This window comes from Chrysoperla carnea, chromosome 4 (assembly GCF_905475395.1).
Source record: "Chrysoperla carnea chromosome 4, inChrCarn1.1, whole genome shotgun sequence".
In the NCBI taxonomy this organism is placed as follows: Eukaryota; Metazoa; Arthropoda; class Insecta; order Neuroptera; family Chrysopidae; genus Chrysoperla; species Chrysoperla carnea.
Window position 1 is genome coordinate 24286537 of NC_058340.1, and position 21758 is coordinate 24308294.

The window sequence follows — 21758 nt, forward strand, 5'->3', positions numbered from 1 at the left end:
TAGTTTTGTTCATAATTTCATGAGTTTTAAGTTTTTGGTATGGAACTTGTTTTTTTTATGTTTTGGTACGTTACTCTCTGATAATGTAGGTTTCGATAGGTGAACGTATTTTTAAAATTGGTCCAGTGGTTTTTTTGAGTTTCTTTCATCTTGATAATATTCAATTTATATCAATGTTGTTTTTTTTTTTTTAAAAGTATTTTAAGATGGAAAAAATACATTTGAAAAATTGATGGTTTTTTTCCTTAGGTAACAATGTTTTTAAAACCGCGCACTCTTCTCTGCCCAACTCTAGACCAAAAAGTTTTTTCGATGTTAAGCCTTTCTTTGCTGGAAAATTTTAGTCATGTGTGAAACCATCCCTGTCTAACTTAATCAGATGAATTTTATACTATAACTACATAACGATGATTTTGCTATTTAAGGACGTTCATTCACCAACCTGTCTTGCTACCGACTCCAAAAATAACAATAATTTTAACTACATTATATTATTGTTATTTTTTTACTTTTTAATGCATATTAATTTGTTTTGGAAAAGTTTTTCTTTTGAAGTCGATTTTCCTTTTGTTTTTTTATTTATTTTGTAATATTTAGTGAATCTGAAGTACACTAACTTATTTGTCTCTAAAAAAAGAATAATCTAAATCGGTTGGCGTGATATTGAGTTATTCGTCCTCTTGTCGTACACACTTAATGCAAATTTAAGACTTTTATGGTTTTCTTGTGGATGCCGTTGTTGAAACTGGACGAAAATGAAATGGGACCACACGGGAAGCAGCAGCTTTCAAATAAATAAAGAATCATCAAAATTGGTTCACCCAGCCGAAAGTTCTGAGGTAACACACATTAAAAAAAAAATAGAGTCGAATTGATAACTTCCTCCTTTTTTGTTTGAAGTCGGTTAAAAATGATGATTAGTAATTGATAAACAAAATTTTTTGGATTATTTTTATGTTTTTATTATCGAAATACCTTAACAAGTCTCATAAATGTACGTCTTTATATGATAAATCCTGTATATAAATATTGTTTATAAAGTAGTATGATGTTGTAACATTATACAACCACTCGAATTTAAAAACTACAACTTGAAACTAGAAACAATTAATATATTATATAAACAATTGTGTTTATGAAATGTGTGTTTATGTAGACTGTAGAGAGTGGGTGTAGTATCTACTTCATGTTAATTAAATTTTTCATCAAATCAAAAACAAAACAAACAAAAAACCAACAACAGTCAAATTAAAGAATGAAAAAAAAAACCGCTCATTTAGTGGAAAATAAAACCACATGATTTCATTACTAAAAACAATACCTATTTTAGTCGCATCAATTAATGTTTTTACTCGGGAGTCCTCAATAACAGCTTAAATTGATTATTTTTGTATATTATTTAAAATCAGAAATATTTCAGATTTGGGAAATAATCTGGAGGAGAAATATTCAATGGCGCGATTGATATATCGACGCCCAGCCTGAATCGCTAATGATAGAAGTTTGAAGAAGTATGGGTATCATTTATCATATAATTTTTCGAATTTCATCCCCTTAGAGAGGGAAATAGGGGATGAAAGTTTGTATGAAAATATATATAAACCGTCATTTTTGAGTTCACTACTTAAGCGATTTTAAAAATGCTACATTATTAGCAAGTAAAATGGGCTATATTTTATTTTCAAAAAAATTAAGGTTCCGCACCAAAAGTAAAGATTCAATAAATAGTGAAACCGACATTTTTGAGTTTTTGAAAATAAAATATAGCCCATTTTACTTGCTGAGAATGTAGCATTCTATAAAAAGAAAGAACTTTTAAAATCAGTTCAGTAGTGAACTCAACGGTTTGTATATATTTTCATACAAACTTTCATCCCCTATTTCATCCTTTTAGTAGATGAATTTCGAAAAATTCTTTCTTATGTGATCCCTAATGTATTAAATCAATATCTTCTCGAAATTTCAAACTTCTATCATTCGCGATTTAGGCTGTTCTAGGCTGTTAGACTTCTATCATTAGCCCCTCCAGATTATTTTTCCCATCTGAAATGTTTCTGGTTTTAAATAAGATAGAATATTTTTTTTTGAAAAAAAATCATCAAAATCGGAGCTGTTATTGAGGACTCCCTGAGAATGGCTATTTTATGTATTCCTTTAGCCGACTATTTGTATTTATTCAGAATCGTGCTTCGGTTGATTTTAATTAATTATGCATTTTGCGATTTTATTTCTTGTTTGTTAATTTATTGTAGCATATACAGTTACCACCTCAATGTCTAAGGAAATCAGGAGATAGTGAAGTTAATAATATCACCGAATCATATTACTTACTGTAAGTACAGTGTATGATATTTATGATGTTTCCTATACACATCCATAATTGAAAGTTTCTTCAAATAATTTGAAATAAAAGTTATCGAAATTACTTGAATATGAAAAAAATAATCCAAAATTTTTTTTATTATCGGGAGTCGGAAAAAACTACACGTTTTCTGAAGTCTCCCGATCACATCTGGAGAAATGGCAACTCTACACGGTAAGAAATTTTGTGTGGATATCACTATGCCAGTATCGGTTTGAACGCCATATTGTGTATTGTATTGAGGGAATACTTCTGGTGGACAGCCCCATACAATACTGTAATATTACTTATACTAACATAGTAACATAGATACTATGTTATCTGCCTCTATACCATACCAGCATTGTAGTAAACGCCATGGATTTCTTACCGTGTAGTAGCAAAGTCAAATAATAGGAAAATAGTAAACTTGTAGCTCTCCAGAATGGGTGTTTAATTCCAAAATATATAGTTAAGGTAACCAAAATATATAGTTAAGGTTGACCTTTGTAGGATTCTTAAGTTTGTACTTTCATTTGAACTTCTTCTTTTTTTATATCAAAATGAGTGTGCTGTTTGAGTTACTAACCGTGTAGCCATATGATTTTTTTCGTCTACCTGTTCGGTAAATAATCAAATTGAAACCAAACGTCTTCGAAACGTGAGATTTGAAAAGTATGTATAAACAAGTGAAAACAAACAACCATGTATATACTGTGTTGATTACACTGTCACATAACACATACATACATGTCACACATATACATATAACTGATATACCCATATAATACTATACAATTTGCGCATAATTTGCGGTCTCACGGGTAAACAGTGACGTTTACGAAAAAATGTTTCAAACAAAAGTTGTTTATTTTTTATAAGAAACATTTTTCACTTTTAAACTTTTGTTCTATCTCTAACAGTTTACAAGATGAGTTCTACGGATCCAAGACCCAATTGACCTATGTTGCTCATTTACGAACTTGACCTCACTTTGTACGTCCTCATCACGCTATAAAAATTTCAGCTTGATATCTCTTTTCGTTTTTGAGTAATCGTGATGACAGACGGACAGACGACAGGCAGACAGACAGACAAGTGAAAATGGACTAATTTCTTTTCGTAGCATCAATATTTTTAAGCGTTACAAACTTGGGACTAAACTTAATATACTATGTATATTTCATATATATATTTCATATATAGGTACATAGGTACATAGGTACATAATAATACTACCAATATTATCGACCCAAACAAATGCGGTCGAGTTATCAAAATTAGTATTTTTGAATACGCGACTTTTCAGTGTAACTTTGTATGATATATGTATATCACACAAATTGTCATAAAATACTCTAATTGAAAAATAAAAGCTATATAATCTCATGCTTAAGTTATTTTTTAATTTAAAGTTCCGCCATTTTAAATGGAAAACTTTACTAACTGTTACATTGTAGAGCTGTGTAGAATGTTTGAATGTTTATACCAAGTCGAAGACTGCATTAGGTTATATCTATACTAGTATTTCTTGAACAAAAACATGTCTACTACATCTCAAATTGGTAATAGATTAATTTAGACAAATGTTTATAGTTTAAAGGTCAGTGCACAAGAACTAAACTTGCCACAGATGTGACTTGATAACTTATCCACAAATTATTCTATGTTAGGAGAAATTAGGGCAATAACAGTAATACCTACTTTAGTAAATTAACCGATTGTTTAGATATTTAACTGCATTGTAAGATACTGGAGAAAACGTCTTATACTATTTCTGATATCGATCGTTTTATACAGTGAGTCGAAAGCTTATAATAATGCATGTTTATACAAGGCGTTTATTTATTTGGTCTTTCTTATCAAAGAACTTGTTCTTTAATCAACTTCCAATGGATTTGATCATAGTCAAAATTATGAAAAACTTGTAGTAGAAGAACTATTGAGTTACAAGTATGTGATTGACATTTTCGATAGAGTAGCTCAGTAGCTTCATTTAACGATTAGCCGAAAATTTCTAATATATATTTTGAAATCGACGCGAAATAAAAGTTCTTCATACAGGTTTTGATTGAAAGGGGAAAAAAATAATTCCATAAAACTCAGTATACAAGATACTTATGACTCAAAAAATACAAAAATCGTGTTCATTTGATGATTGGACGCTTACTTTTCCAGTTATCATCTAAAATACCACAGATAGTACGATTTTCTCAGAAATTATCCACCCAATCGTCGAATTAAACCGATTTTTGATTTTTTTTTGGGTCAAATTTAATATACTGAGTTTTATCGAAATTGGAGAAAAACATGTTTCTCGATTTTTTCGATTTTATCAAAAGAGTACCCCTAAAAAAATGGTGAAAATTCAAAGAAAATTTTTATCTCGGATTCCTTAACTCAGTATTCAAGGTAATTTTGACACAAAAAAATCAAAAATCAAACCAAAAAAAAAAAGATGGAAATCAAGAAAAATATCGATTAATTTTCGATACGTATTTCAAAATTGTATTTTTTTTGAAAAATCAATAATTTGAATAATTTAATGACCACATGACCTCTCGTTCAATGACTCAAATTACATCGAAAAGCATGAAATACATTAATTGAATTTTATTTGATTTTCTAATTTATTACCGACAATTTCTAACCATGTTAATTTGGATGAAAATAAATTTATGGTCCATCGAAATAATATTTAATATATTTTATAAATTACATACATACATATTCGGGAAATTTCTCATTTCGTTAGTTATTAGAAAATAAATTAAATAATGTTCGAAAATTTCATATATTATAATATTATTATGGCGTATGTTACATATTTTGATTAAATATATTAATTTAGTATTAGTCGCAGAAAGGATGCAATGAAGTTTGAAAAGGATGCGAAAAATTTGAGCATTTAGTCGGATTTGCGGATTTGCTAAATTGATTTATAAGAAACTAAAAATAAGCATTTGATAATTGCATTTTAAATTAATCGTAAATATACTAAATTGACAATTCGGTTAATAGTGATGAAAATGATTTCAAACTTGTTACTCGAGGGTTTTGAAGTGACTGAACACAAATATCGCTCAGAACCGGAGGCCCAGAATAAGAGGTATCCTGGATAAAAGGTATAAAATAGGTCCAAACTCTGAGCTCGCGAAGCACGAATATCGTGATAAAATTGATATCAGGTACCTTGTGCCCGATTCTGTCATGAGTTTGGGCCGATTATATACAGAATTTCTCGTACTCTATGAGACGACGGGGATACTGTTCACCATGGGTACCTTGGAAATCAATTATGACGCGATATTTATGTTCAGCCACCCCAAAAATCCCTATGTAACAAGTTTAGCATCATTTTCATCACGAACAAATGTCGAAAGCCGCAGTCAAATCCATGTTATTGCTCAATTTTTTCGAACTTCGACTCTTGTTTCTGTGACTATTAAATACAGAGCCTAGTTTGGTTTTATAAGGTGTCCCAAAATGACAGTACATAAAATATACAGTGGTATATAGAAAAAACTAAACAGAAAAGCACTTAAAAAAAAATCAAGCTGGGTAAGATTATATTTAATATTATATATAATAACATTTAGATACCCATGGGTATAATAACATTTTATTAAGATGGGTTTAATCTTTATAGATCAGAACAATAATTTTCTTATTCGATCTTAGTCTATGAAAGATAAATCTGTTGGCTCATCTTATACTTAGCGAGTACGCAAACTATTTCGAAGTTCGCTTGGACTCAAAACTATGTATGGAGTTCAGATAGGTAGCACCATAAAATTCGGGGAAAATCTTATGTTGTTTGTTGCAAACTTACAACGTCTTGTTTTCTTTATCTTAGTTAAGTTGTTGCTGGCTAAAAGAAAAAGCGAAAAAAGCTTTCTAAACCTTAAAAAACGTAAACAAATTAAATGAATTTAAAAAACTGCTACTTCAACACCAATTTCTAAAACTGGTTTGCATTTTTCTTAATTGATTTCTAAAATAACATCGATTTAGTTTTTGGTTATTAATAAGTGAAGAAATGCTCGATAATTGGAAGTAAATTTTCCCAATTTACAAATCCTTTTGCAATTAAATCCTTTTTCATAAATTTTTTCCAATACATCCAATACATCTAAAGAATTAAATGTGAAATTCTTGAGTTTGTGTTTCTCCCTGCTTCTCGTAAGCTCCTGTTATCCTTGCTTTGATTGAAAATCTGAAGAGAACGATGTATCATGCCATTACGTGTTCACATATGGACACATACACTCAAAAGTTTTTATTCATAAATTGTAGACACGTGAAAACGTATAGTAGGTTAGGTTAGGTTATATTGATTGTCCACGAAGGACACACTTAGGCTATAGAGCCCATTGTGATACCATATGTGTTTTACCTCCGCTGATAATTTCATTTATCAGCTCCTCAATTTCAGAGACTGAGTGCACCTCCTTCATGCATATACCATGCACTACACCAGGTCTTCACAACTATTAATCAAATTAATTTTGTTGCAACGGCGGGATTCTAACCGCGGACGGAATTGGTAACGCCTTAACCAACTGAGCTAATAGGGCGACAAAACGTATATTAAAGATGTCATAAAATATTTGATGCGTATTTTCTCAGTGAAAAAGTAGCTTTCTATCAGACTTGGACTTGGATGCAAAGTTATTCGAATCAAAATTTAAGTTTTATTATTTGGATAAGTTCCAAGATAATCATTATAATATCTAATGTTTGATAATTTCTATATTATTATTATAATATGATCATCACATACTAACTATATGGATAAAATATTAATCGGGTATGTGTAGTAAATAACCCAGATTGATTATAAAACATGTAGAAATGCATTAACGAGCTGTATAGCCATGGAGAAGTTAACCCACTAACTTGTTAACTCATAAAAAGATTAAACACAAATAATTATGATAATAAGCTCGATTAAATTTTTTTTTACCTCTATATATGGGTAAGTTGAGGTAAAATTTTCCATCGGGAAATTCGAAGATAAGTTTTCAATAGATATTTTAGTTTTGAGGGCTGATCTCAAATAAATTTTAGCCATTGGTTTGTTTGGGGATATATGTCTATTTTAAGGTTGTTTCCAAACGAAAAAACCTTGAACAAATTTATACCTTATTTATAGCGTATTTGTACCCCTCTTTTTAAGGTTCCGATTTCAAATAAATCAACCATAAGGTATATTTTCGAGAAATTCGTCATATAATATAAACTCCAGGAGGCGACGAAGATACTGTTGCACCAGGTAACTCTGAGATCAATTCTGTCACGATATTCCTGTTTACCGACCCCAAAAACTTTGTGTAATGAGCTGGGATCGATTATATATACAAACTTGTTGCACTAGACGCTTTCCCTGAGCACCACGTACCTGTGTGACCCTTTCTGTCATACTATTCGTGTTTAGCGACCCCAAAAATCCCCGTGTAACAAGTTTGAAATCATTTTCAAAATGCAATTGTAAAATGCATATTAATTATGATAATTGCATATTTTTAATTTCTTATAAATCAAACTAGGTCACAAAATTACTTGACGCTCTGACGAATCGAATGCCGAAAACCGCATTCAAATCCGACTTACTACTCAAATTTTTCGAAAACTAGAAAATTAAAAAAATGAATATTGGCCTTAGGTATAATATTTGATAAGCGAAAACGTAAACGCGTATAGAGGTTCTGCGGAGTTTATACCAGATTTTTTCTGTAGGTTCACATTGTAAATAATCTGTTAACGACAGTCGTCCAGTCAAGTGTATAACATGAGGGGATTAATAACACATATGTATTTTTTTTGTAGCCTAGTTAACATAGTGTTTTTTACAGGCAGAGAAAGCGTAATGGAAAAATTAAATTTTAAAATACAAATACCATAAATTTAAAAAAAACAAACCCTAACAAATCATATTTTATGTTTTAGAGCTTTACCTGAAACTTTAATGATTTTTAGCTGCATTTTTTTGTTATTAAGGGTGGTCGGACATGCAATGTATAGATATAAATATGAATATTGATAGATTATTAATTGCTAAGTCATAATTATTAAAAATTGGAATTTTAACTGATTGTGAATAGCAAAAGTTGAATGAACGATAATGTTTCTAGACCTTCTATAGATTAAAAAGTATAAAATTTCTACTTTTATAAATTAAATCTCGTACATTACCTTAAAATTTAAGAAAAATATAGTTTGAAGAGTTTTGGAATCTTAAATAAAATGATAAAAAAATCACAAACATAGGGTTAGTTTCCATAATATCACAAGCCACAAGTGCACTTGTTGAAAGTGAACTAGTGGCTTTTTAAAAGTTGGTTTTATACTTGTGGGTAGTACACATTTAAAAACTAAGCTAGTGTAGCGCTACTTTCTCATAAATTGATTGTGAGCCAAGACGGACAAAGTAAATAGATGATTATATCATTAGGCTATCTAAATTCAAATAATTAATTTACAGATTAAAATTTTTAATTATTGTTTTTTTTTTTCGTACAATTTAGAGAGTTCTGTAAAATTGCAGTGTACTGTCTGATCAACCTTAAATATGAAATATATTTCAATGCATTTTGATTTATGATTATGAAAACATTCATGCGCCGTAGCTTTAGCGTATTTATGAATATAGATATAAAAATGCAAGTAAACGGAATGACCATTTTAGTATTAGATAAAATAGAAAATATTTTTATAAATATTTTTTGTTAAATAATTCGTAATATTTTTTTTTTCGTTTTTGCGATGTTTAATTAAACGTATTGTATAGGGTGAGGCATCTTTTAGTACGTTTTGAAATATCCAGTTGCTAGCGCAAAAAATAAACAAAGTGGTCTAAAATATCGAAATAATTTTCAGAAATCTTATTCCTACGATTAATAACTGGGGAACTCACCAATTTTGAAAATTTCCTGAAAAACGTGTTTAAAGTTTCAAAAGACGTTTACACTCAATTAAATTTGACACTCAATTAAATTTGTTTTCAGTACCCCATTACAAAGGAATTTACAGTACACTTTTAATTTCTTCAGCCTCTGTTCGGTTTGTGCTTCACTTAGTTACTTTAATTTCTTTCAAAACCCTCAGAGTCTCATGGATGATAATCATAACATTTTTATTTTACTCATTGCTAATAATAGACCAACAGATAATAAGTTTTCAATGTTATGTTTTTAATATTTTGATAAATAAAGTTTTGATGGTGTAAATATTTATCGAGTATACAGAATGTTCGATTTATATCTAGGCATATAAGTATGACAGAGTATATGCGTTAAGCAATGCATCTAAGTAAGAGGTATTATAGGTGTTATATGAAATTGCAAAAGTGACCTATCGTATCGTGGCTTATCAGTTGTAGTTCATTTATTCAACTAAGAAACTCCCACTCTTCAAGTGTCTTACACTATCTCAGAGTATTTGTATGTATATGTATTCTGTCATACTCGCGATATCTATATGCCTAGATGTAAATCGAACATTCTGTATATCGACTCATTTCGTTCACCGGGAATATAATACCAAATTTCTACCACTTGAACGAACAGCTTAGGGTTTCGAGAGATAAAATAGTAACTATAGTTTATATACCTCTATATATAAAGAGACTTTTCACCAATATTGCATGTCTCTCTTGCAATTCTCGTTAAAAAAATACATAATTATTTTTGAACCAATCAGCAAATTGTTGCATTATAATATTCATTTCATTCATTAAACTATGTATATTATCTGAAGATAGTATCACTGAGGTGTCATCTGCATATATCAATAATTTACCATGTTGAATACCTATAGGATGGAAGGTCATTTATGTATGTCAAGAATAATAATGGTCTAAGATTTAAGCACTGTGGTACTCTTACATTAACACAGAGTGGACTTGATTTTAAACTTACAACGTGGAAGTCCTCTTAAACTCTAATTTATTTAACAATTATTTCATTGATATAAAAAAATATATTTTTTTAAATGTTACTTTAAAAAGTGATTGTAAGCCTACAGTATTGTAATAAAGTTTTGGTTTATTGTACGGTACATAAATACATATAAACCATTGTAATCAAATCATTTGTTATTTTTAGCTTTACAATACCACGCAACTACAAAAATTTATAATATATTGTGTGCAAGTGTTTCTTATAAATTTGATAATACAAATATTTCAATTCAATCATCAATACTCTAAGTATAGTCGTCTCTGTTCATCAAATGATGGATCTTCGATGAACTCGAATTTAATTAAAATTTTGTTTTTATATCATCGAAACCTTATATTTTTATGGTTTTATTATAAACTACAAGATTGTCTAAATTTTTAGATAGTTTTTTATCACACTCTCTAGATTTTTTGATATAGAAATATCCAATTGAAAAGGATAATTTTTATGATTCATCATTCTTTCAGTCAACTTTGAACGATAAAATAATAATAAAAAGCCCAATGACCTAGGAATTTTTTGTGATTTTTGGAAACTTTGTTAATCAAAAAATATATTTATAAAGTTTTATTTAAAGTTGGGAAAATAAAAAAAAGTTCCTTCTTTTATATTAAAAATTAGTTTTCTCATTTTCTTTCTAATTATTGGACAATGAATAATATTAAAAAAAATAAAATACAATAAACCGTACAAAAAAAAAATCAATATTCTCTATATTCTACATTAATCTGTTTATTTATTTGTATATGTGTGTTTATCTTAGAGGTGTTATTTGTTTATTTATATTTTATGGATAAAAAGTATGTTGTTTTTATATTGTTATGTTTTGTATAAGATAGAAGCTACAAAGCTACAAAGTATAAATTAATTAGAATCGATATTTATAAATCTTCTCTTAATATTGTTTAACTTGTTAGGATTGTTTTGTTTATAATAAAGGATTCAGTAACGTATAAAAAACAAGTACAAACAAACAATTGGCTGAGTTAATTGTTGAAATACTATGTATAGACAGTGTTGATTGCAATCGTTTGTTCCCAAAAATCATAAAAATTCCAAGGTCATCGGACTTTTTATTAGTATTTTTCCGTTCGAAGTGGCTGAAAAAATGATGAATCAACCTATATGATTTCTTTTCAATTGGATATTTCTATATCAAAAAATCTAGAGAGTTTGATAAAAACTGTCTAAAATATTTAGACAATCTTGTAGTTTATAATAATACCACAAAAATATAAGGTTGTCGATGATATTATATCAAAATTTAAATTTAATTATGAGTTCATCGAATATCCATCATTTGATGAACAGAGACGACTATAGTTAGAGTATTGATGATTGAAGAGAGATATCAATATTATCAAATTTATAAGTAGCACTTGCACACAATATTTGATATATTTTTTTAGTTGCGTGGCATTGTAAAGCCAAAAATAACGCATTATTTGACTGCAAAGCATGTATTTGATTTATATGTATGTACCGTACAATAAACCAAAACTTTTTTAAGATAATGTAGGGAAACAAAATCGTAAAATTAACAAAACAAAATCTTGGCCTCTATAGCTCGTTTAGTGGATGCGAAGTGTATGGGTACATTTTCGTTTTAGGTAGATTGGTAGTGTTACATATACCTACCCCTAACAAGTTTATTTTTTGTAACTTTCGGCTGTTTTTTGTTTAAAATAACGTAATGCAAATAAATTCACACTTTAAAACTATGTAGGTTCCTAGTAGAGCTACCTACATTCAACCTTCGTATCCTTAACGTATTCGCATAGATTCATTTACGATTTTTAATAACAGTATTTCACATTTTGAAAACATTTTTTTTTTGTATCGGTAGAACTTTAATTAATTGTATTTATCGTGGAATTTCATTTATAAATTTTGTTCTATTATTTGTATTGGTTGGAATAATTAAATTGCATTCATATATAATTATTCGAAATATATTAAATAGATAGATATACTGTATAATAAATATTTAATAGCTTTTACCTGCAACTTCGTTATGAATTAATTATTAATAAATAACTTATAAATAATAGCGTTTCCCATTATAGGAAACTTCGCCTCAAAACAGAAATTTGAGGAGGCTGTTCTTAACCGTAAGAATGTACGAGATATAGTGTGATTGAAAGATTGATAACCGTAAACGCTTCTCTTCCCTAAACAGCTTCGGCTGCATCTAAACATAAACTCGGTGTCAATAGGGTGTCTTTCTCTTTGGTGTGCTACTACTACGTGATATGCTAACCTAATGACTTAATAAAGGAAAAAATAACGTAATTTACGATTTTTCCAACATTTAATTATGGGAACAATCACTTCTAAAAAACTAAAAAGCTAAAAAAAAAAACTTTTGGAAGCGGAATAAGTCAGAATGAGCAATTAATGGTTCAGAAATCGCTAAAAAATATAGGTAATACTAAACGCCACGATTCTGAATCAACTATTTGATCTACCGACTTATATCTTTGTGTAACTATAGTCGAAAATAGCTAAACCCAGTCCCTAAATAGACAAAAACAAGTGCTTTTTTTAAAGTATGCCTAATTTTGACCTTTAGGAGCGAGAAGACGATATTACTAACAACATTTTTTTTAATTTTTTTGTTTCTGACCACTGAAAGCGATTATAGCCAATTTGATGTAAGCATGTATTTTTTCCTTATAAATAATCAAGTTTGTAAAAAAAAAACCAGATTTTTGTTTCTTAAAAACAATATAACCCCATAATTTACACAAATAGCAATGATTATATCTATTTAAAATAAAAATTTTCCATTTACTTGCAGTCCGATAAGTAAACATCTATCAAGAAAATCACAATTCTAGGAAACTTTCATTAAAGTAGAACACAGTTTATCTTTAATATGAAAGCCCGAAGCCGAAACAAAGTCAACTCATAATTTCGTACCTTAGTCGTCCGTTTTAATAATATATGAAAATAGTCATAAGATTGTAGATACAGTCTTCTTAATTAAATTTCTTTACAAAATTTACAATGATCTATGAACTAACTATAGCTTCGAGTGTGCTGGAAATAAAACCTTCCAACTTTCTACGTATTCGTATACATTCATTCATAACAAATTTTATACATTTTATATACTTTTTTTTTCTGTTTTGCATCTGTGTTAGAATTTTAATTAATTATATGTATGTAAAGGCATCGTCGATTTTCCATTATTCAATAATGCACATTCTGTTTCTATAATCTTAATTCATTAAAATGGTGTACTCATGTACGTATAGTGAATTCAGCTAGAGACACGGAATATTTTACAATGACTCATCATACAATATAATGGACTTTAGATTAAAAAGTCTTTCAATAAGAGTGGTATTTAAAAAAATGTGAAAAGAAACGAAAATTCAACGTGTAGATTGTGCTTGAGTTTGTACCACAACTTTTTTTGCAGGCCTGAATTTGAATGAAGGATGTTTTTCATTTAGACCAATTCTATGACTTGAATTGTACGTTAAATGTTGATTTTTAGGATTTCAATTTGAAAACTATACACATCACTTTTCTGATAAATACAAAGAAAATAACCCAAGGAAAATAAAATAATAATAAATTTAAAGAAAATAGCCAAATTAGTCCAAATTTTTCGAACGGAATCATGTTAAAAGGGTTGTGGTTGACATTTTAAGACTGCGATGAACAAATTTTAAACATTCTTTGATTGGCGTGAAACTTTATAACTTTTTTAAGAGGCCTCTTAAATATTCATTCATGGAAAAAAATTTATAATGAAAAGCGTTTTTCCAGATAAGAATTTTACTTTGGTATTCATATTTTACCTGCCCTGGGTACTTTTTATTTTCGAAAATCATGTTAATTTTGCAATTTTTCTTTCACTATTTTAATGGGATAGTATTTTTACCAGCCTTGGCACCATAGAAATTTTTCTTATTTCACTGTACCTGGGTGTGAAAAATGACAAAATTAATATAATTTTCGAAAAATAAAAGTACCTAGGGCAGGTAGAATATGATCACCTATAACATATCCAAATTACAAATGATAGAGTAAAGAGTATGATCACAGTGCTTGATTTTAATTGAAACTTTAACCTTTCTTATCTAGAAAATCCGCTTTTCTTTATAATTTTTTTTTTTCGATCAAAGAATACTTAAGAAGGTTTTTAAAAAAGTTAAAAAGATTTACGCCAATCAAAGAATATTTCATGCAAATCAAAAATTAGTACATAACAGCATTATGTTCTCCTAATACAAATATTCAAAAATTAAAGTTATTTTTAAAATCTCGAAGGGTCGGTGGGTGGGTAAATTGTCGAAGTTTCAAAATAGATGACAACTTTCTTTGATACGATGTCGAGTCGATTTTTTATTATATAAATTTTAAAAAGTATCATTCTTATTGGAAGCCCCTATTTATAATGTACGATGAGTTATTGAGAAACAAGCTGGTTGTGACTTTTAGTTGACTATATATTGACAAATTACAATATGCTAAAAAGTTCATTGAATTTTAATTACCCGATGTATATGTGATGTTATTATCCCTATTTGAATATTTTAACAGAAGTAGTTAATTAAATCTATTCCGCCCCTCAATTAAAATAGTTTGAGAAAGTTTTATTTGAATATTTAGAAAAAAAAATCATGTTAATGTAAAATTTATGTAGAGCTATATGGTAGATATTAGGGACAAATTTTATTAATTACCTACGCAAATGGAATATCTATGTTTTTCGAATTTGTTATTATATTGCACGAAAGTATTGAAGGTATTCTAAGGTAGTCTAACGACATGAGACTACATGTAGTTTTGCTCGAAATTGTGCGGGAAATTTTAAACGACATAAAGTATTAAAGAAAATTGAAGAATCGTTGACCGTCTCTGTTAGCTGCTATAAATTTAAGTTTTTGCACTTAATCGAAAAAAAATATGCTTAAAGTTTATTGATAATTGTAGGTCAAAGCCATGGACTTAGACGAATGTCCTCAATTTTTTTCAACTTTTGGCTAAAGCATTTTTCCGTTGTACCTAAGCGTGTTTTCTTTCGATTAAATGTAATAGTGATATATATTTAAATCGCATTTCCTCCGAAAGCTAACGATTTTCGAAAAAAAAGATTTATATGAAAATTGTTAGTTTTTTTTATGAAGATCAACTTTATAATATAAGTGTTATTCTATATCTTACCGTTTAGGATCTCATGTGCTGCTTGCTGTACAGATGACCAATATATGAGTATTCGAAATAGCGTGGACAGATTTACTTGGAACTATGTTAAAATATGTCAAATCGATCTTTTCAGAAACTATTAACTCAATTTTATATTTTTTTTATATTTTTAGGTTGAAATTCCTTTTAAATAATTACAAAAATGCTTGGGTGTTCGATCAAGTTAATTTAGCGATGGGGCTAATATTGTTTTCAGTATATTAGCTGAAATCGCTCCGAAATGTAGCCATAAATGAAAGTTTGGTATTTTTTTTATCAAAATTACTTTAAAGGCTATAGTTTTTCGTAAATGAAAACACAATTTTGTGGCTAGTTTAAAAAAAAATCATTTAAAAAGTCGACAAAATGATACGAACTTTTTTAGTTATTACTTCTATAAAATTTAATATCTATGTTAATTTATGATCCTTTAAAACACAAAAATCAATATTAGGTATATGACGATAGAAGGTGTCAAGGAGTGCACGTACGTGATCTATTACGTGTCGAAATGTGGGGTTCTCCGTTTTTCGCACTCTTAACTAGGCCATCGTTAGTTTTAAATTATGAAAATTTCACTAATTTGTGTAGTAAATAAATAGAATGAAGTACAATTTCATTATAATTCTAGAAGACAGTTTTTATAATGGAAAAAATCGTTCAATCTACTTTGAGAAAATTAAAAAAATCCAAAAATAATTTTTTCTTGATTTTTACACTTGTCTTTGAGTGTGTTACGTGATAGGTCTTTGTTATATCAATTTTGGATTTAAAAGACCTTTGAAATCACAACTTCGAATTTTCGGGTAGATGACCTTAAATTACGTATTATAAAATCTAATTATCTCTATATTATTACAAATAAAGAAGTAAAAGAAAATCGTGTTTTTTAGATTATAAATTATTTTTATGAACCTGCTGGTTGTAACATTTTAATATATAATTTTTAATAAACAGACTGACTAACAGTAAAAATATCTTTTAAAGTGAAAAATGGGGAAAATTTTTAAAACAAGAATGTATTATGGTGCTTAACATTCACATATTATGTAGGGGATAATGTTACACCTTGGAGGATAATATACCTCCCTAGGATCACTTTACATTTATGATAGTTTCTATGATATTACTATCTAACAGATATCAACTATTTGAAGATAAAGATTAGATACTAACCAGAAGGCAAGCAGCAGAGAAAGTGGACAGCTATTTTTAAAAAAATTTTTATAACTCAGAAAAATAAGGCAAAAAAACATTCTATTTGCTTTAGAAATCCAAACCCAAGTGAAATTTCTTCACTGGGAGAAATGACCTATGAAAAGTCCATTGTAAAATCATGGGCGCAAAAAATTATTCAAGGTCAAAGGTCGCGAAATTAGGTTTTCTTCAAATATCTCGTAAACTATCTATGACAGTTTTAGTATAAAATTTGTTCGTGAGTTAATTTTACATAAAAAAGTCCTGTACAAAGCGTATCCGTAGAAGCAATAGTTTCAAGATATTTGGCTGAAAAAAATATCAAAAATATAAAATATTTTTACAATTTAAAAAATAATAAATATTAATTTTTATCTTATAAATTTATAAAATATTTTTGACATGTTTCGTGTATTTACTCTAACTTTTCTCTGTTAAATATTTCGAAAACTATTGCTGCTACGAAAATTTTGTAAACAACGTTTTTTATGTAAAATTTACTCACGAACAAACGGGAATGAGAATAATTGGTTGAGATTTGGTTGTATTTGGTGTATTTGAAAGGAATCTCAACAATTAATGAGAGTTGTACTTAAATTAGAATCCCGATTTTCATTTTTCTATTTAAAAAATGACTTTAATAAATTAGCAGTACATATGGTACTGAAGTCGTGTGAGTGCGACCCCTATAATCCACACGACTAACTTCCCATAGGGGGAAAAACATTAAAAAAAAGGTCTTGTTAGCTTTCATAGATTATTCTTCGAACATGTACTGCAGCTTATACTGAAACGATCATTATCTCCATAGATAAATGGTGTGTTTTATCCACTCTTCAGATTCTGTTTTTCCTTCTAAAAACTCTTTAAGTTCTTAAATATGCGATTACGCGTCGAATAAGCCCAGTCACGTGTTAATATCATAACTGGTTAGCGAGATAATCGAGGCGAAAGAATCCGAACGAACATACAAATATACGCACATACATACACATACACACACAGACATCACATTGAAAAGGTTTGATTCGGATATTGCGTCCTTGAAACCTCGGAAATATGTAAAACTGGCGATTTTCAGAATCGGCCCTATTACATTAACTTCTATTGGGAAGTTCAAAACATGGTAATAAATGTAAATTGTGATTCGAGGTACGAAACTTTCTCATACAAATCTAGTGGATATATATTCTTCTTAAAAAAAAAGTATAAAATTTTAACACATACGCATAAAAATGAACATAATGATCATATTTTTCATGTTAAAATAACTTTGCTTATGACCTCCGCATTAAAATAAAATGTGAATAAAGATGTATCCTATTTTTACAAAAGAAAATAATCCATTTTCTCTTCTACCTGTTGTAGAGATCAACACCATAAACCTGTTATACAAATAAACTTATTATATTTTGGACTATATTTTATTCCAGGATTTGTTAATAAAACTTTTGAACAAAAAAAAAACTCCCATGAAAATAAAAAAGAAGTGTCTTTTAAGATGTATTTCATTTTAATGGTTTCCTTAAAGAAACATTTTTAAAGTTTGATCGATTATTAGACTCAAAAGATTTTATTCAAACACCCAAAGTGTTCTAAATGGATATTGAAAATGATTTTATTTAACTCCACTTGGGTGTATGCATTTCCCTAGAAAGTTCAGTTTGATCCACTTCCCGGTTTCCGATTGAACTGAAATTTTGCTAAACGGATGCGATACATTTTTATGGTAGGTATGATCTAATTTTCCCAACGCTTGCATCATTTTTGATATACATACGATTTTTAATTTAAAATTAAAAAATTTAAAAGCTTTTTTAGGTACAAGCTTTTATTTTACTAAAAAGTAGGAATTCATATGAAAAATTATTTTCTACTCTTTAGTACAATAAAAGCTTGTCTATAAAATGTATTTTCATTAATTTTTTTAAAAATAAAAAACCATATACAAGGAAGCTGTTACTGTTTAGGAAATTCTGAATGATTAAAGAGGGGGAAAGGCTGCGACTTATTCATTCACGAAAAAGAAAATTCTGAATTTTAGAAAGTACGTGTTTTGGTTATGGGAATAACAAAATTACAATTTTAATAAATTCAGGTCAATTTTAATCTTTTTTGATAAAATTTTAACTTGCTGGTTAACTAATTGTCTTTTGAAAGGTTTATTTTGATATTTTACTAAGTGGATAAGTACTATTACTTTGAAGAGAAGGCGGTCAGAATTAAGTACCTTGGTTAACCACTGTATTCTAAAATAGGTGTTTTGATGACTGAAATAACAAAATTACAATTTTAATAAATTCAGACCAATTTTAATCCTTTTTGGTAAAATTATAACTAAGTGGTCAACTAATTGTCTTTTTCCTAATAATTATAAAATAATTGCCTCTTCTTTAAAAATAAAATGCAATAAAATTCAGGGACCGCCCGTTTAAGAATACATTAATTATTATTGGATATTAATTAAAATCCCTCACTCAATATCATTTTTCCGCCATTTCCTACGCTAAAGACCAACATATTTTGAATTTGCTCTAGTTCGAGATACGAAAATGAAAGTGATTTATCAAATATAGAACCTTAACCCTTTTTTGAAGTACGTTAAAACAGACGTATGTTGAATATCAAAACCTCTTTCTGTTTTTGTTTGAAGTAGGTACGTACTACGTTGTTAAAAAGAAACATACGTTGTTGGATAAGATACATTCAATGAATGAGTGAATGGATTTAACAAAACATTCGTTTTCTTATTCTTCTCTATTATTAATTAATTATATTAATTTTGTGTTGTTGTTGAACAACACAGAACAATAATAATAATAAATCAAAGTAATTAAATATAACTTACATTAGGTATATTAAGATTGTAGATACAAGTTGGGAGTGAGTATGCAAAAAAAGAACGTCTTTGCCTTGTACTTATGTCATATTTTTCATTATACGAACATGTTCATATTTTTGACGGTTGTGCATATCATCCGTACTCTTTGACAAAATATCCGTACATTTCATGAAATTTATTTCTCTCTTTTTTGTTTTGCTCCGAAAAAGAGAGAAAACATGAGTATAAAATGATCAAAGCATAAGCTTGTGTAGTGACCAATCACGTAGTGACCAAGTTTCTGAAGTGACGCTGAAATTACTAGTAACTACTAGATATCACAATATATTTACTACTAGCTATGAACTATCTGGGAAATTTCAATTTAAAATACAAAGATTATTGTGTTATAACCTTCACTTTATAGGTCATCACTTATCCTCCTTTTGCTCACAGTTTTATTATTTTGGTGCGGAACCCCAACTTTGGAAAACATCTCATGTTATTCGCTGATAATGAAGCTTTATATACGTGAAATAATTGCTTATATCGCTTAATTACCAAGCACCTACACTTATATCTCGAAGGTATATATCTTGAAGGCTTTGGCCTAGTTCATATCCTCTGTTGCTTTCATCTTTCTATATGAACACCTATTTTGCGTTATTGCGTTAATTTCAGTTTGTAATGACGCCTTAATTCTCTGCATTTCTTCTAAAAAACTTTTAAAACATCGGTAAACTTTTTTACCGATGTCATCACACATAAAATTTTATCCCCTATTCTTACCCCCTTAAAAATTTTCACAAACTGAAATGTCGTATTTATTTATATCTAATCAAAAACCTTAAACTTAAGTTTCAAGCTTCTAGCTTTAAAAATGACGTAATTACCATACAAACTTATATCTCCTATTTGAACCCCTTACATCCCTTTTTTGCATTAAAAATTAGCCTCTCAGAATGTCCTTTCACAGGCTCTATATAGTATCTCTGTACGTAATTTCATATAAATCAGTTCATTAGTTTCGGCGTAGCACACAGACAGACAGAGTTATTTTCGTATTTATAATAATAGTAAGGATGTAAGACAAATCCTAATATTCCGTAACTAAATCTTAATATTAATAATCTAAGTTTTTTTAATAGTCACTATTTTGTATAATTTGTTGATCGTTTGGAGTATCTGAAAAATACAATACGACCTAGGACAATAAACTCGCTCACTGATTTTTACATACTCAATTTCGATCACTGCCTGTACTATATATAGAAATTATAAAGCTATTTATAAAATAGTATATTTCGAAACACAAACAAATATATATTTATAATAGAAAATTTTATCTAGTTTACATGCCAAAGATAATTCATTTCATGGGAAATTTTAGTAAGTGTTAATGAACATTATTTTGCGTAGAAAAGAAAAATTATTACTGAGAAAATTTTACGAAGGAAAAATTGTATTTATCATAAAATTTTGATGAAAAGCGATGATAATCACTTCTAATGAAATTCTTGAAATAATATTTTTTTACGTGCTTCGTATATAAATTTTTTTTGGCGATATACTTATAATATTGTATGATATCAAACAAGAGCAAATATAGAAAGATTCAATTGCGTTGTAGCAAAAACATCAATTTTCTCTCTTTGATAGATGGTTATTGATTTGGTGCGTAAATTCTAATCAAAAATTGAATGGTATGATTTCATTTTAGGTGTTTTACGGCGATTCAACACTTATTTCTATTGCATGCATGTGTTTATTTGTGTGAATTTGAAGAAATCTCGGTAAAATTGTTGCTGATCGATTTGAAATTTTGACAGAAGAAGAGTTGGAACTCTTTGAGACTTTGAGAACAAGTTAAAACAGACAATTGACTGTGTTAATTGTTGAAATACCATGTAAAGACAGTGTTGATTACCGAATCGATCCTTTTTTTACATCATATAAGTAAAGAAAGGTAACCAAACATGCATACATGTTATACACACATATCTGATATTCCCAAATAATACATACTATATAATTTAAGCTCCCACGAGTAAACAGTGATGTTTACGAAAAAAATGTTTCAAACAAAAGTTGTTTGTTTTTATATAAGGAATATTTGTTTATTTAAATTTTTGTTCTACCTCTAACGGTTTACAAGATAGGCCCTACGGACCTAATACCCAATTGACCTCTGTTGCTCATTTTCGAACTCGACCTCACTTTTTATGTTCTGAGCACG